Raw genomic sequence first — 16088 nt, 5'->3', positions numbered from 1 at the left:
GAGTGAACCAGCTTATTTGTTTTACTAAATCTATATGCATTATCACTTGCTTTGTAACAGACTAATTCAGTTGCAAGCATAACTCCACATCATGGCCAAAAGTACTGAGAAAGTTGCAACACTCACCTAAAACAAGGTCATAGTTCTCATAAGAGAACTCTTCAGCAAAATGGAGTACCTCTGCTTACTTCAGATTATCAAAAGACATTCTTGTAGCTGGTAGAGCAGCTAAGATCCCTGTCAAACCACAGAGGCTCTGAGAAACAAGGAAAATCAAACAGGGAAGGAAAGCAGCCCTAGCTTCAGCTGAGAAGCTACTGATGGGAACAACTTTCCCCCTCAATTTTTCCACATTTATTTATGTCTGTGGGTCTCATCTATTGGGAAGAGCAAGCACTGGTAAATCCCGGAAGACTTTTATCTGAAAATAGCTCTCTATATGGTTAACTAGTAGTATGAAAAGGATTTTCTGCAATGAAGCATAGCAAGCCCCTTGTGAGGGCCATCAGCTTCTTTTCCACCTCACCTAGTACAAAGTCCACACAAATGACAGTTAGCAAAGTCATTAAAATTCAAGCAAGTGACTTTCTGCATTAAAATGATTCAAATCACTCTGAAGCAGAAGAGGGTAGTTTTCTGTGCTAAGGTCATGGAAGATATGTTATTACATTCCAATTAATTTAAAGGACAGAAAAGAGAAACAAGGATGTGGTATCATAGGTCTGTTTTAACTATCAGATATGAGGATGTGCTCCCACTGCTTGCCATATGAGAATATCTAAATATTTTGTATTAAGCAAGCAAGCAATTTAAAGGCCAGTGCTGTTTTAGTTCAATTGAAGTCCTTCTCTCATTTGAAAAAAAGATGTTATTTTCTTTACATTTGCCCTACCTCCCCAGAGACAATTTTCCATACATAGCTGCACAGAATTAATGAAAGTACCAAGAAGTCAGTGGCATGAAAGGCAATTTTGTTTAAAGGTATGTGATTTCCAAACAGTCTGTTGCTGTCTGCAGATCAAGTATCTGCAGAATTAGGTGTCTGTCACTTTTAATCACTGAATGTGATATCAGGTGTTTGATATATTTGTGTGAAGGAATCAAATGAGCATGGGACCCTCTTGTCCTGGAGAGGGACAAAATACAATCTATCCCTTCCTCAGAGAACAACTGGCATTGCAGGGTGGATTGGTTTTTACACAGGAAAGCAATCTTTGCCTGGCCTCTACAATCACCACATAAAATACAAGTTTATACTGCACCCAATCTCACAAAATACTCAATATGGTGCAGTTCTCACTATTCCTATTAATTCAGAGCACTGTCCAGGACTAGAGACCAACCTGAATCAAAATTCAAAAAGATAAGCCATTTAACGAAAAGGTCAGGCTTCATAGGAGGCTTAACTCTGTACTGTCTCTTGTTAGCTCCATCACATGGCATTTTCTATCCAAAACAGGGTTTACAGTCCAACACTCCAGAGGTTAATGGCAGATTCAATTAATAAGTTACACTTTGGAACAAGAAGTTTCTTGAAAAAATCTACGTGTGCTTCTGGAAAGCTACCAGGCTTTTATGAATATTCCATTCTAACTCAGGGCTTTTTATTGATTTCTTTTCATGCTTTCTAGCCTAAGGGGGTATCCCCTTTTCTGCCTTTGTATAGTAAGTTTCTTCTCTTCAGTGGGGGTTGTTATGGAGACTGATGCTTTGAATTCAGACAGGTAAATACACTTTACCTTTTTCATGTCTGAATTTCATTCTTTTGCTATTTTGAAATGAAATAAAAGTGGTGATCAGACTTCTTACCTTATGGCTGCATAGAGACATCGGCATTCCTCACTCTCCCATGGCTACATTCATGCAAGAGTTGTATATTCTCCTCTTAAGTTATTTCATACACAGTAGGGATCATAATTTTGTCTGAGACTACCTAGATTTTCCACTCAGGCAGAGATGCTTTATAGAACCTGTTAGAAGTGTTACTTTTAAACCTTCATTTGAATCAGCTCATTTTCTGAAATACCAATTTAGTTCCCCAAGTTCTTTTCAAGCTGTTGCAAAGCTTATTCTAAGAAGTGTAAAGAAAAAAAAGAGCATAAAAGTTTATTCATATTTAATTACCAATAGTAACGCTCTGAAACTCTTTAACGATACAATTTTTAGAAATGCAGTGTTTTCTGCTTAATATATTCCTAAAGGTCACCTGATTTATGGTGAATATATTGTAAATGTATGAACATTCATTCGTTCCTCAGCTATGGAAGGTGTCTTGAAATCGATGGCAAAGTTTTTACTAATTCATTAAATCCTTTTGAAGCCTATCTTAGTTACAAATCAATTATCCAAAGTCTGCCTTTGACTGCCATCTTTCATTTAAGCTAGGACATACAAAACAAAAAAGAGAGAGAAAGTAAACTCTGAAATGTATGTTCCTATTCAATTCTCCAAATAACAGAGAAACCAATAATTCATCCGCAGTGAAAAAGACTGTAATTATTCCCTTTTTTAATAAAAGCATTAATTTACAGTGAACATGACAAACTTGTGCCAGATGTAGCATTGCACTCTTGAAAGAAACACAGAACAAATGGATTGAAATTATGTGTCCCAAGAAACTGTTCAAGACTGAGAAAGCCTAACGTTATATAAATACCGTGTGATTGATGGTTTGGGACGAACACACCAAATTCGACTAATGTGCAAATTATTCCCTTTGAACCAGAATTTCAGGGCAGTACACTCAGATATCTAATCTCTGGGCATAATGCTGGAATTATGCACACAAAATAGAAGCTTTGTGTTAAGTTTTGCTTCTGTCTGTCAAGGTAAGTGTTTTCTTAACTTTTTCTTATTTTAGAAAGGAATTTTTTTTTATCAGCTTATAAAGAATGATTCAATATCATTCTTTATAAGCTCTTCTACTGCAAATTCGGGTAATATGGAAAAGCATATGAAATAATTCAGGAAGGAGAAATATTAGTTAATAAAATGTTTTATTCACTGAAAAATGCTCTCTCAAATTAGCCAAAATTATCCACAAAACTAATGACTTTTCATTAATACTTCCAGTCAAAAATATTTTACAGCAAACAAATGCATTTAAATATATTTTCATTTCTCACTTCAAAATTTTCACGTTAAAATTTAGCAAATTTTATTCTAAAACAGGAAATAAAACCCGAAAAGGTTTCATCTTCTTCACTTGCAGTGCTTTGGGCAAATCCCGGTTCTTTTTTTCTGCCCTGAAGTTCTGGTTCAGACAAAACAACCATCAAAACTCCATAATTATTCACTGTATTACTTTGAGCTGATCATGAAAAAGGGTGAAAAGTAGTACAATATATCTGCATGTTGGTATTTCTTTTACTTGCATGTTTGAGTAGGCAAACTTAGTGTGCAAAATATATATCTGGGAGGATTCAGCACAAATTTCTGAAGCGGGCCATATCAGCTGATCCAGACAGCATCTCTGAAAGGAGGGAAACTAATCTGCTGTGGTTGTGCTTCACTAGGCAGTGGCAGGAGACCCATTGACCAGGGCATGGCATCTGTAACACCAACTAAAGCAACAAGCTGTGCATGCAGCCACAGAAAGATCCCAGGTTTTTTGCTGGATGTACATTCACATGCTGTATGCACTGAATGCTCTCTTCTTCTCTTTCAAAGTACATGAATTCCACAGAGAGACAGAATAGCTAGTTTTGGCTCAGGAGAGAGGGTTAGATAATGAGCTGTTCAGTCTCAAAATTCATTCCTGAACAACATCAACAGTGTTGTTTGGTTTTTTTTCCTGGAATAAGGTGTTTCTCTGCTAAATGCCACCACAGACAAATACATATGTCCATCCCAGGTATGGACGTAGAGTCCTGGGGAAGGGGAGAGGGAGAGGAGAAAAACGTCAAATGCATTAGCCCCACAACAAAAATATTTTCAAAGAGTTGAGCATGGCCATTATTGTCAGACTTTGTCTTGTACTGGAAAGAAGGTGCCAAAATAAGGAGAACAAAATGGAGCTTCCCTCCCAGTGCAAAGACGCAGTCTAGCACAGCTGGCTTTCTCAATAAGATGGCTCCTCTCTGCCCCACATCTGCAGTGTGTTGCCCGTGGAGTACAGGGTCCATTATCCTAGCAATAGCAATAAAGAGCTGTAGAAGATTTTGGCTGTCACCTTGCCCTCGCAGTCAATTTACATCTCCATCGGGACCCAATGGTTTCCCTCTCTGAATATACCTACCATGCCCTGTTAGGATGTGGGAAAAACTATCTATCTATGCTGCCTTTTTCATGGAGGTAGTGTATGTGAACACGGTGTAGACTTGAGGTATTCTTCTTGTTTACTGTAGGCTGAGTTACTTTAAAAAGCAGACTGTGTGATAGTATCCTACTGCAAGATTCTCTCTAAAACTGCTAGCACAGAATCTATGATAAAAGATATTTTATGAGTTAGGGTGCAAATTAAATTGGTTAAAAGTGGGACTTTCCCCTTGTGAACCCATGCTGGCTATGACCAATGAATTCATTGTTTCTCAAGTAGTTTTCAATAACTCCCAGAATAACCTTCTCCATAATTTTGCCAGGCACTGAAGTGAGACTGCCAGGCCTGTAATTACCAGGATTTTCCTTCTTTCCCTTCTTGAAAAGTTTGACAACATTTGCCAGCTTCCAGTCAACTGGGACCTCTCCAGACTCCCAAGACCATTGAGAAATAATGGAGAGAGGTCCCACGATAACTTCAGTCAGCTCTTTCAGTACCCTGGGATAAAGCCCATTGGGCTCCACACACTTGCGTGCGTCCAGCTGGAGCAGCAAATCTTTCACAAGATCAGGGTCAGCTGGGAGTTTATCATCCCCCCAGTCACAGTCTTCCAGCACAGGGCTCCGGGGGTGCCAGGGCCCATCATCGGTGTTAAAGACAAAGGTGAAGAAAGCATTAAATGTCTCTGCTTTGTCTACGTCCCTATTTGTGAGGTGACCGACATTAAATAACAGACCAGTGTTATCTCTGGTCCTCCTTTTGCTGTTAACATATTTTAAAAAGCCCTTTGTTTTTGTCCTTCACAGTGCTGGCCAGCTTGAACGCTGAGCTTTGGCTGCACGAATTTTCTCCCTAGTAGTGAACAGCATCTCTGTAATCCTCCTGTGTCGCCTGTCCTTGCTTCCAATGACCATACACTTCCCTTTTCCACCTAAGCGCCCTGGTGACCTTACTAACTAGCTCCTGCAGCAGCCCAGTGTCTGCTCACCCCATATCCAGGGTTGAAGTTTTGCTGGCGGTTTTCCTCCTATTGCCAATGATTTGAAACTCAGATACTTCGTGGTCACTGTGACCAAGACAGCCACCAATCACCACTTTGCCCACAAGACCCTCTCTGTTTACAAACAACAAATCTAGGAGGGCATCTCTCCTAGTCGGCTCCCTTAGTACCTGCACCAAGAAGTTACCTTCAATGTGCTTCAGGAATTTCCCGGACCTGTTTGTGTCTGCTGTATGATGTTCCCAGTCAATGACTGGGAAGTTAGGATCACCCATAAGGACAAGGGCAGGTGGGGTAGTCACAGAGGAGACATGCCTGCTGTGCTGGCCAGGAACTTGTCGCCATCGCCCCGTATCCCTTAAGTCATTGTGTTCAGACAGGTGGAGAGAGGATAGGGACTCCTCCATGTCATGCGTCCTGTCTGCCTGTGGGGCCTGTCCCAGGGAAGGTAGGGTGCAGTTCCAGCAGTCTGTCTCTCTCTCTTGCACTCCCTGATACTCCTCAACCTGCTCACCTCCTCCTGCAGCTCTGCCCCTAAGACAAATGCTCCGAACTCTTGTGGTTGACAAAAAAACAAAGTAGGAAAAGAGCAGACTCTACCTTTCTTCCAAGACCCAAGACAGAACAGCAGCGTTCTTGAGAAAGAGAGATGGAAAAAGAATTCTCAACAAATTATATTTTCCGATCTTCAGACTCCTTGCTTTTTTTCTTTTTTTCTTTTTTTTGTTTTTTTAAAGGCATTAGCAATGAGCATATCAGTCACTTCCTCAAGGTTCCATGTATGTTTTGATACTTTAATATAGGATGTGTTGATACCCTTAGTGGTTTATTCTAGGTTAGACACCTAAACCCAGAGTTTACTCCCCTGAGGAGCCATGAGGTAGGAAGGGGCCCTCAGGCATCTTCCAAGTCTCTCTATGCATCTATATTCTCCCTGACAGACAGCTCTCCAACTTGTGTCTAAATGGCTGGCAGTGATTGACTCTCTATTCTTATGCATGAATGTTATTGTCACAACGGATTTCCTAAATCTTTGCTGCTTTAATTTATGGTCACTTTTTTCCTCACCTTGGATCTGAAAAACAACTGGTTTTATCCCTGTGCAACTGCCTAATATGTGTTATGTTTACCTACTGGATTAATATCTCTCATTAGCTTTTCTTCTTCAGTTAATTCATTCAGTCTTTCCTCATGGGTCATGTTTTCTGGACCTCTGGTCATTCTGATTGCTCTCCTCTGGACTTTCTCCAACTGGTCTCTATCTCTTTTGAAGTATGAGTCAGTAAGGTTAATGGAATTTGGATTTATGCTATTGCATGACTGATGCTTAGTTCTCTGAGCTTGTTTTGCTAATACTATTACACTATATTACCCTATTCAAAACAATATGAAAGTTTTGCCTAAGCAGCTTATGTTTCTTTTTTGTTTGTATGGTGAATCCTCTGCATAATGTTTAGAAATTATCTACAACAATCATAAGCAATGGCTATTCATCAAAAATTAATTGGGAAGCATTTGGATAGCTCTTTCTGCAGCTGCAAATTTCAGTAGTTTGCAAAAATGGTTAATTACTCACTTCCTATGTACTTTCATTTCAGACAGCCAGGAAAACAGAAATATGGTCCTGACTTTTGTACTTTTCATCTATGTATAATATATTCCTGTATCCCAACAGAAACAGAATAATTCTCAAAATATTTTCTCAAATAGTCTCCTTCTAAGTCCCACAGAGGATGCAATTGAAAATATTTTTCTGCAAAGCTGTAGCCACTGGCCCAGTACCTGGTAGCAGTAATTTGCATACTATTGAGTTCTACACCTTTAGTAGGTCAGGAGCTCTCATCAGAAAAAAAAGACACTTTTTACAAAGGCAACTTTACCCTACACTATAGGACTCATATATACTGCAGATCTGGATGAGTCTTACTGAAAATTATAGCTATTTGTTTTCTTTGCAAACACTGCTACATTTCAGAGACTTTCTGTAGCAGAGAGTTTTCCTCTAATCACAAGAAAAAATGCAGATTTTTTTTGCTGATCTGAATTTGGAGTTATAAGATAAATTCTTGTATAACTTATCAATTCGTTACAGCAGGCAGACTCTTTCTTCATGTGTGACAGCAGGAAAGAACTCTTTTCTGGGAGTTACCATTTAAAGTGCCATTTAGAGAAACCAGAATAATTCTTAGCACATTAAACTCTTGTCCAGATTGAAATAATGTCAAAAGACATTTTTTGTCCCGGTTTTCTTAAAGTTCCTCTGTCCCAGACTTAAACTAGCATGTTTGCCTATAGTCTTGTAATTTGCAGTTACTTAAAGCCTATCTGCTTGACACAGGAAATCCAAATAAAAAGAGCATTAAGCCCAACCAAGAATAACTGCAGTTAGTTGCTTTGTTGTAAGTTGTACTAGTTATAGAAGAGGGACGGCCATGCACAAAACCAAGTCATATGTCAGTTTGCATGGATAAAATAAGGATCATCTTTTCTTTGGAGAGCTGCTTCCCAGATAGACATGTTAATTGCTTATAGGTAGTGCTGATGAGTGCTAACTGTTCAAGGAGTAGTGCTGGAATAAACTGCACAAATAATGTTGCAGAGTGAGAAGAGGGTACAGTTGGGTCTCCAGTGCGTGACAGACTCTGCTACAGATTTTCTTTCTTCTCTGCTCACCCAATGGATAAGGACTGCTTCAAAGTCAAATGCCAGCTGGCTGCCCCCCAGCACCGTTTCGTATTTAAAGCTGTGTTTCCCCAGAGGATGATGCAGTAAAAGCAAAGGGAAAGAAATTATAAAACATGTTGGGGACAGCACAGTGCTACATTAGAAAAAGGAAGAAAAGTTACACTTCCTAGTAGTCTGTTCCTCTAAATCATAGCAACATCTTCTCTCACTGCTCTGCTATATCTCCAAAAGGATGGATGCTTCTTGTCACCTTGGATATCATGTTCAACATTCCTAACATACCCTGGCCGACAAGAAAATATTCTAGATTCTATCATTCCCAAATACAGGCTCTGATAAAGAGGGCTTTTACGTAAGCAGGAGGAATGTTAAGTTCTGGCTGCCTTATTTGTTTTGTTGAAAAGTTTTTTTCTGCAGTTAGATAGTTCCTCTGCAATAGATTTCCCATGCTGATTAGCACAGACGAGTTGTTTCTTTCCTCTCACCACCCACCTTCACAAGATTGAGTAAGGAACTTCCAGCTTGCCTAGTTTCTCAATTTAATAGCTTTGAACATCTAAGTCAACCAGAGAAAGGTACTACTTTTGTATTCCTCTTGGTTGACATACTACGAGGAGAGATGGACATCTCCATCCTCTTTCCAATCCATGTTTATGTCAGAGTCGGTTATATAGGGCAGCACAGCTAGAATATTTATCAGCAAAATAATATGGGTCCTGATTCTCTTCTTCACAAAATAGACAGTAATTTTGCTACTGAACTCAGAAGAGGAAAACTTCCAGTCCAAATACATACTCTCAGTTTTAACACAAAAACCCTTTGACTTTATTTTTTGTTATTTAACTTTTTTGTGCTTGCAGTTCTTACAACACATCAGGTGGGCTTAATGTTGGCCTAAGGAAAAAGCAGAAGGGAAGTCACATTTCCTTCATAAAGGAAATATGCTCATTAATGAGAACATTTAACCATCTTAAATACTTGTTAAGAATTTGAGACTGAGAGATATCTTTACTCCCTTCGAGACAAAAACCATATTTTTTTTTAAGTTCCAAATTGCTTTTTAGCATATGAATAAAGTAATGCAAGGCTAGTTTGTTCCTTTAGTTCACACTGAGCATTTTCAGAGTGTTTAGCACATGTGAACTAGATGCTTTTGGACACAATTTCAGAAATACTGTGCTCACTCTGTTAATAGCAGCAATTTACTTCCTCTCTGCTCTGTCAAGTATAATATTACAGAACCAGTTCCTTCTTACTTTTGCTGTGGTTAATGAAAGATTTCTCAAAGTTTTACGGTCTCTAAAATCTCTTTAAAATAAATTGAAAATAATTTACGGGGTAAGCTCTAAGAAAGCAATGAAAGCTGCCCCCATCCTTCCTGCACATGCATGCCTAAACACACACACACACAGACTGGCAAACAGATTCAGGATTTCATATGGAATACTGTACTGTAACACAAGCAACTCCTTTGCAGTTTTGATGCATAGTCAGATACTTGCAATCTGGAGAGATCATACAAACTTGAAATAACTTTTCAAGTTTGAAAAAAGGAGAACCTGTCAGCACCTTGGAAAATTCAATTTACTCAATTTCATACTGCCCCTGGCAAAGGCAAAAATATACTAAACCACAGAGTGAGTAAGACAGCACATTCAAACATTTGTTAGGAAGGAACAAAAGAGAAAGGGAGGCAATCAATATTTTACATTCACTGGATTCAGCACCCAATAACGACTGAAATGAACCACTCATGTTCCAGTTTCCATCAAAAGCATATTGGTTTGGTGTCACAAGAGTCACTGAATCTTCTAGTAGTTATGCCTCTACATATTGGCAGTATGCAAAAGTATTCTCTGGATAGAACTGGAGCACTAATGAAATGTTATTTTTATTCTAGCTGCATCTTGGCAGCTATAGATATAAGCCATAGCCTGCAGCACTAGCTGCAGCACAGAAATATCTGATTCCCAGTCAGGTTTGCTTTCCTCATGCACATGTGTGCAAGCAAAGAAACACAGAAGGCAATTTTTCAGGAATCTAAACCAGAGGCAAAGTACATTCTAGAAATATTTCAAAGTTATCTCATGCTTCTGTATTATTAATGCTTACAGTAAACATGGCTTATCAACATCTGTCCTGGATTTATGATTATTGTTCCCATAAAGATCTTCTACCTAGATTTATGCAAACGTCTAGCAGGAAAATTTACAATGCAGCTATGAGCACTACTATCTTAACATCTACATGATCTGCAAGAAGCACAAATATTATTCCCAAGATCTTCTTCAGCAATACATAATATCACCAGAACAAAAGGAAGCAAAACCAGAGAAGAGTATTTTCTATTTCAGGGTGAGAAGTCATGGAATTTAACTTAGTGCTACGGAGTTCTTCAGTCCAAGTAAAAAACTTACATCAAGGAGAATTTCCAGGGAGATCTAAGAGCTGGCTTCTTGCTATTGCGTACTTGCAAGACCTGAAGCCTCTGTAATGCGTCAAACCAAACTGTGTGATCTTGCTGAGGTTTTGCTTTACTTAAATGGGTAGGTGCAAGTATAAAACAGAGCAAGCATTCACTTTTTTACCATAATGGATTAGAACCACTGCAGATCTATTCAAACTCTATATGCAGTCAAAACTTATAGAACAGCATAGTCCAAAACTCTAGGTACAGAAAAGCTCTTGCAAAGAGAGCCTAAATTCTGCTTGTATTCCTGTGTCCAATATTACCCATTAGCTAGGTGAGGGGAAAAAAAAATTAAAAAAAAAAAAAAAGGAAAAAGAAAAAGCCTTCAAGCCAACAGAGAACACTAGACCTGGGGATGCATGTGGAATTCGGGCCATCTGAATATAACCGTAATTATGCGGGTCCATGAAAGAGGGCATACGTGTTAGATAAGAGATGAGCAAATACAAGTGATTTAAATAGGGAGCGTGGATCACACTGCTGCGTGCTCTGTTTCAGAATTTGAAGCTTGTAATACAATGCAGTGGATCACCAGAAATAACATATGGAAAAAGCCTGTAGCTTCTATCTCCATTCTAACAACTCTGTCAAGTCTTTTAGGCTGTTTCTGCATTTAATTAAAGTACAGAGAAACAGTCAAAGGGGAGGATTTTCCTTAAGTGTAAACAGTGTTAACTTTAAGAACCTCCCAGAGCAAAGAGTAATGCTATGTATCACCATTGTGCAGACAGAGGAGTTCATACAGGAAATTACTGGCAGGTATTAACACATACATATTCAAGAACGTGCACCCTTGCTGCAAAACTCATGCATCTCCTCCCACGGGGCGCAATTCTTCCTCATACGGTCAGATTTCAGCGAAATAAACAAGAACATAATCTTAAGCTCCTATAATATTAAAACTCCTAAAGCGCAAGATTATTTTTATTTTGGGAAGCAGCTGCAGATGGAGTTATTAAGATGCGAGTTCAAGGTGTGAAAGAAATTTACTCCTTCATATTAACTCTATTCCCTTGTTTGTTAAAAAAATCAAAAAAAAAACCCCAAAACCCAAAAAACCAAAAAAACCACAACTATAATGAAGCCTGAATACTGGGACAAATGTTTTAACCACTGTTTATCTGAGTACCTCAGTTGGGTAGTAAGATCATTAGGTAGATGCAAGAAGTCATCTTTCCAAGCTGCGGAGTCTGAGACCCTGTACTTGCATGTTTTCTGGCCTCACTGTGTAACAACCCACTGATGCTCCCCCAAGAAACGCTCTGGTTGCAGCTTTGGTCACTCCAACGTGGCTGCCTATTCGACATACTGCAACAGACCCTCAGCTTCTATAAATCAGCCAAATTCCACCAACTTCACTGGATTTACTCTGCTACCAATGTTATATTCTTGGCTTTAAGGTCCTGACAAAAAAAAAAAAAAAAAAAGGAGAATTGAGGAATAGTGTTGACCTTTGCAATATCAACCTTTAAATCTTTATGATGAAATGTGTAGTCCCCAGGGATGGCATTCACTGTCCTGAGCTGCATGTGGTGTTTTTAGGCTAAGAACTGAGGCACCTTAATTGCTGGGTGGCAGCTATGCCAGGATTTTGAGGATGGTAATCTTGGAGGTCACACTTATACCTTGCTGTGAGTGGGTCTCATCTGTTTGCCTAATAGTAGTAAGCTAATGTATTATTCATAAAATGCCTTTGTGCGCCTTTTTATCAAGCTCTGGTGCTACTTTTAAGCAGTCTTTCTGTTGTTTTCTAATCTTTGCCTAATTTAAGTATACTGAGAAGAAATCCTGTATGTGTATCCTCATAGCATCTGTCAGGACTGCAGCTCTGGGGAGTAAAAGAAATTGAAGCTATGCATTGGCAGTACTTTTTAACATGCCATAACTTTCATCTGCCTAAATTTGAGCTAGCTCTTCAGGGATGTTACATTAGCCTTCCAGAAACACTGATTAAAAGGCTTAGAAAGCTTCTCATTACTTGCCAGAGGCATTCCACTGGAATTGCTGTGGGTTCTCTTCTCTCATTCTTCGCTCACTGCGGCAGAGATTGCAGCCTGCCCGTGAGCCGCTGGGGCCAAGGTGATGATGCCTCTCTGCTTCACGGGAAGGAGCCAGCTACCTGCACACTGCATCCAGTTACACCGGCTGGGGTCTGGGAGCCCTGAAAACTAGAGAGGGATCACTAAATCGCTGCAAGAATTACTCCTGCTCTGGAAAAGAAAACAGCTTTTCTTTCACTGAGACACCGAAGGAGCTCACAACATCGTGTTTATAAGAAGGGAAGGTTAAGAGGTTGCAGAATCACAGAATATAAGTACTGTCATGTAAGAGAACATTTCTATAACTCTGCAGAAAGGACAGAAGTCACAGACCTGATCTGGGACATTAGCTGACAAGGTGTAACAAGCATCTGGGACCTGCTGTCCAAAAGCTGAAGATGAGAAAGCTCAAACTTCTAGCCATAAAATGTTATTGATAATAATGGGTCCTGACAGAATGATATGGGAAATTATCTACCACTGAGTCACAGCATCACTTGTGAGTGTCTTTTGAAAAGGGATCATTTTTTTAGGAATTAAAATATTTGCCTCACAAAAGGAAATTTGGGTCAAATATCTGTCACAAAGATGTCAAGGACATCAGACTAGACCATCAACATCAAAGGTTTTCCCAGCCTGAAGAACACTAACTGGGAGTTTAATAATTAACTTTGGGGTACCCATACTATTAAATTGTGTGGGGAATTGTCAGCAATACACACTGAATGGCTTTGAAAACTCTAACCTGTTTATGCATGCAAAATTTGGACAGTATGTTGGAAATCCTATTGCAGATATGCACCAACTCAGAAACATACTGAATCATGTGTCAGCATACCAACCATATCAACTAAAGAAACTGTTTCTTTTTTTTTTTTTTTTTTTTTTTTTAGTGCTGCACCTTTCTCCATATGAGTGTATGCATGTGGACAGCACAAACAATTTCATAGACCATACTATCCCCAAAAGGGCTCAGCAGTAGTTATTCCCCAAAGTTATTTTTAGCACAAGGGGAGTAACAGAATGATCCACAAAGGCATATATGCACTTCTGAAATAATTGGAGCTTTGAATCGGAAGCACTCATCTAGCTCATGAGGTACTCCAGCATCCTGGGTACCTTCAGCCACTGACATGGGGATTCAGCCCTGAGTCCAGTCTTCATGAGCACTTCACCTCAGCTCATAAGCATAGAGCAAACTATCTATTTTGCAGAAATGAGCCAACTTACCCTTTCTGAAGCATTTTAGTAACTTCAAGAATATACATCCATCATTTAGGAATTTGCCTGCTTCATGTTTGATCATATTTTACAGAATCTCTTTGGGATACTTTTTCACAGAAATTTCAGTGCATAAATATTTTTTTAAAAAAACAAGCTATTGCAGGGCAACGTCCACTAAACTATCTCAGTGTTCACTGTAGCTTCACATAAGCTGAATATAAATGGTAAGACCCAAGTACTATAAGCAAAACCACCGTACTTCAGATATCTAGAATTCAAAAATAGCATACAGGAATGACCTTGACATGTTAAACATAAACCACATAAATCAGACTTAAAGTAAAAATATTATTTAGGAACATTACCTGGAATTAGTCAAACAAAAAGTGTATTACTTGATTACTGCATTCTGTATTATTTTCCTGAATAATGCAGAATGTTATAAATGCAAAATGTAATTAAAGTGCAAACTGAGTAGGTAATTTATCTTCACTGCAGTTTAATCTTTATCTTCAGATGTCGTCTAGGAGTACAAGCTTTCAGTTTACTACTGATGAAAAATATCTTGTTCTGCTTAATAATGGCTAAGCATAAAAGGGCATAGGCTAGCAGCTTGAAATCGAGAGAAACATTCTTTCCTATGCAGTCATATCTCAGAAAAGTCTAAAAATTCATGAATGCTTTTATCAAAGAACTCTTCACTGGTTATTTGCTAATTCTTAAATTAGGCTTTCTAAATCTATATGTAAAATTATCATGTCCATGGCACAGATTTCACTGTCGAAGGAGAAAATTTAATCCCAACAGGAAACCTAAAATGTTGAGAGATTCCCATGGGAAATGTATTCTTTCAGTTTGTTTCAATGTCTGCGTCCTTTGCTTTCTGTTCAACAAGCAACACCTCAGACAGTAATTTTCATGGGTAGTTAAACTTACGTTGGGTGTCTGACACATTGGTGGAAGAGTCTCTACTAAAAGCACGTTAAAAGTTAAGTGACACATACATTTGATTTCCTAGGAGTTTCTAAAATAAAGGACCTGTAGAATGAGCACCCATATGATTTAATATTTCTTTTTTAAGACATAGCACTTGATTCCTGTGAAATAGAGGTTCCAAGAGTGCTCAGTTTTAAAATACTATTATAAAATAACCTTTCCCAAAATAGCCAGTGAACGGAAATACCTGTTTCTCCTAGAAGAATTCTAGTACTCATTTGTATAGGACTCCATATTCTTGTACTAAGCATTCAGTTTATTGTGTTTCCTTCATTACTACTCTGAGCTTTAAAAGACGGACCATTTACCTCTTGGTCAATCATGATTATCAGTCATAAATCTCTCTCCCTTTTTTCCTTCCCCTTCAAAGGCTCAAAACAGACTTGATGTCTTTGAATAAGATCTGATATATTCTCCAGTATAAAAAAACCCATGACTCTATGAAAGTCATGGAGTAAACCAGATTCAGTATTACTATTTGGTGAGATTACTAACTTCCTAAATAGTAATTAATAGAAAAGAGAATCTCAGGAAATGTGAATTTTCTTTTTCTTTCAAGAACTGCAGAATCACAGCACGGTTGATGTGGGAAGGGACCTCTGGAGGTCATCTGGTCCAACCCCCCTGCTCAAGCAGGACCACTTAGAGCTGGTGGCCCAGGCCCATGTCCAGTCAGGGTTTCAAATATCTCCAAGGATGGAGGTGCCACAGCCTCTCTGGGAAACCTGTGCCGGTGCTCAGTCACTCTCACAGCAAAAAAGTGGGGGTTTATGTTCCAGTGGAAATGAATTCCAGTGGCTTATATTTTCTGAATGCCTGTAAAATAAGAAGTGGAATAAATTTTGAGGAAAAGTAAGGAAACATTAGTTACCAGGGTAATTTCTGTTGGCCTTCCTCTTTCTCCTCTATTTCTCTTTAAGAGAAAATATAATTTAGATACCTGTAGTTTGGAAGAAAAAAATATATTTGGATTTATTTTTTTGGTAACATTTTCCATGAAAATCAATTTGCATTTTTATAAACAACTCTTTTCCTAGTCACAAGATGGGCATGACATTTATGGAAATTGTCTGTTCATCTGGCCTGTCTTCAGGCTGTTGTTGCTGTTGAGAGATGCTTATGATCATCTCAGACCTCATGGGTTTTGTTTTGGTTTTTACTTCTGATGTCTCTCTGTTGAGTTTAGTCATTACTGCCTTAGAAATTAGCCAAATGAGGTGTGTGAAAAATATTTTATTTCTTGTTCCCTGATTAAGGATAGAGTTGTTTGTTGTTCTCTATCATCTGACTCAATTTACCCAGATGGTCCACTGTTTGTCTGTCTTACACAAGGTTTGTGTTTATAAACAAGTTAGATGATGTAAGCAAAGTAAATAGCATTAAGTTCTCAACTGCAACAGTAACCAGACTTTCAAA

The 16088-nt window shown here is 38.6% G+C and overlaps 1 long non-coding RNA gene across 1 annotated transcript in view; it reads right to left on the bottom strand.

Moving 5' to 3' along the window:
• Nucleotides 1–13747, bottom strand: part of LOC142600752 (uncharacterized) — a 48018-nt gene extending 34271 nt beyond the window's left edge. Inside the window, exon 1 of the long non-coding RNA XR_012834316.1 lies at nucleotides 13683–13747. This is a non-coding gene — a long non-coding RNA (uncharacterized LOC142600752). The remainder of the gene's footprint in view (nucleotides 1–13682) is intronic.
• Nucleotides 13748–16088: the final 2341 nt, after the last annotated feature.

The sequence above is a fragment of the Balearica regulorum genome, chromosome 2 (genome assembly GCF_011004875.1).
Source record: "Balearica regulorum gibbericeps isolate bBalReg1 chromosome 2, bBalReg1.pri, whole genome shotgun sequence".
In the NCBI taxonomy this organism is placed as follows: Eukaryota; Metazoa; Chordata; class Aves; order Gruiformes; family Gruidae; genus Balearica; species Balearica regulorum.
Note: the sequence above shows the minus strand (reverse complement) of the source record. Positions and strands in the feature narration are given on the sequence as shown.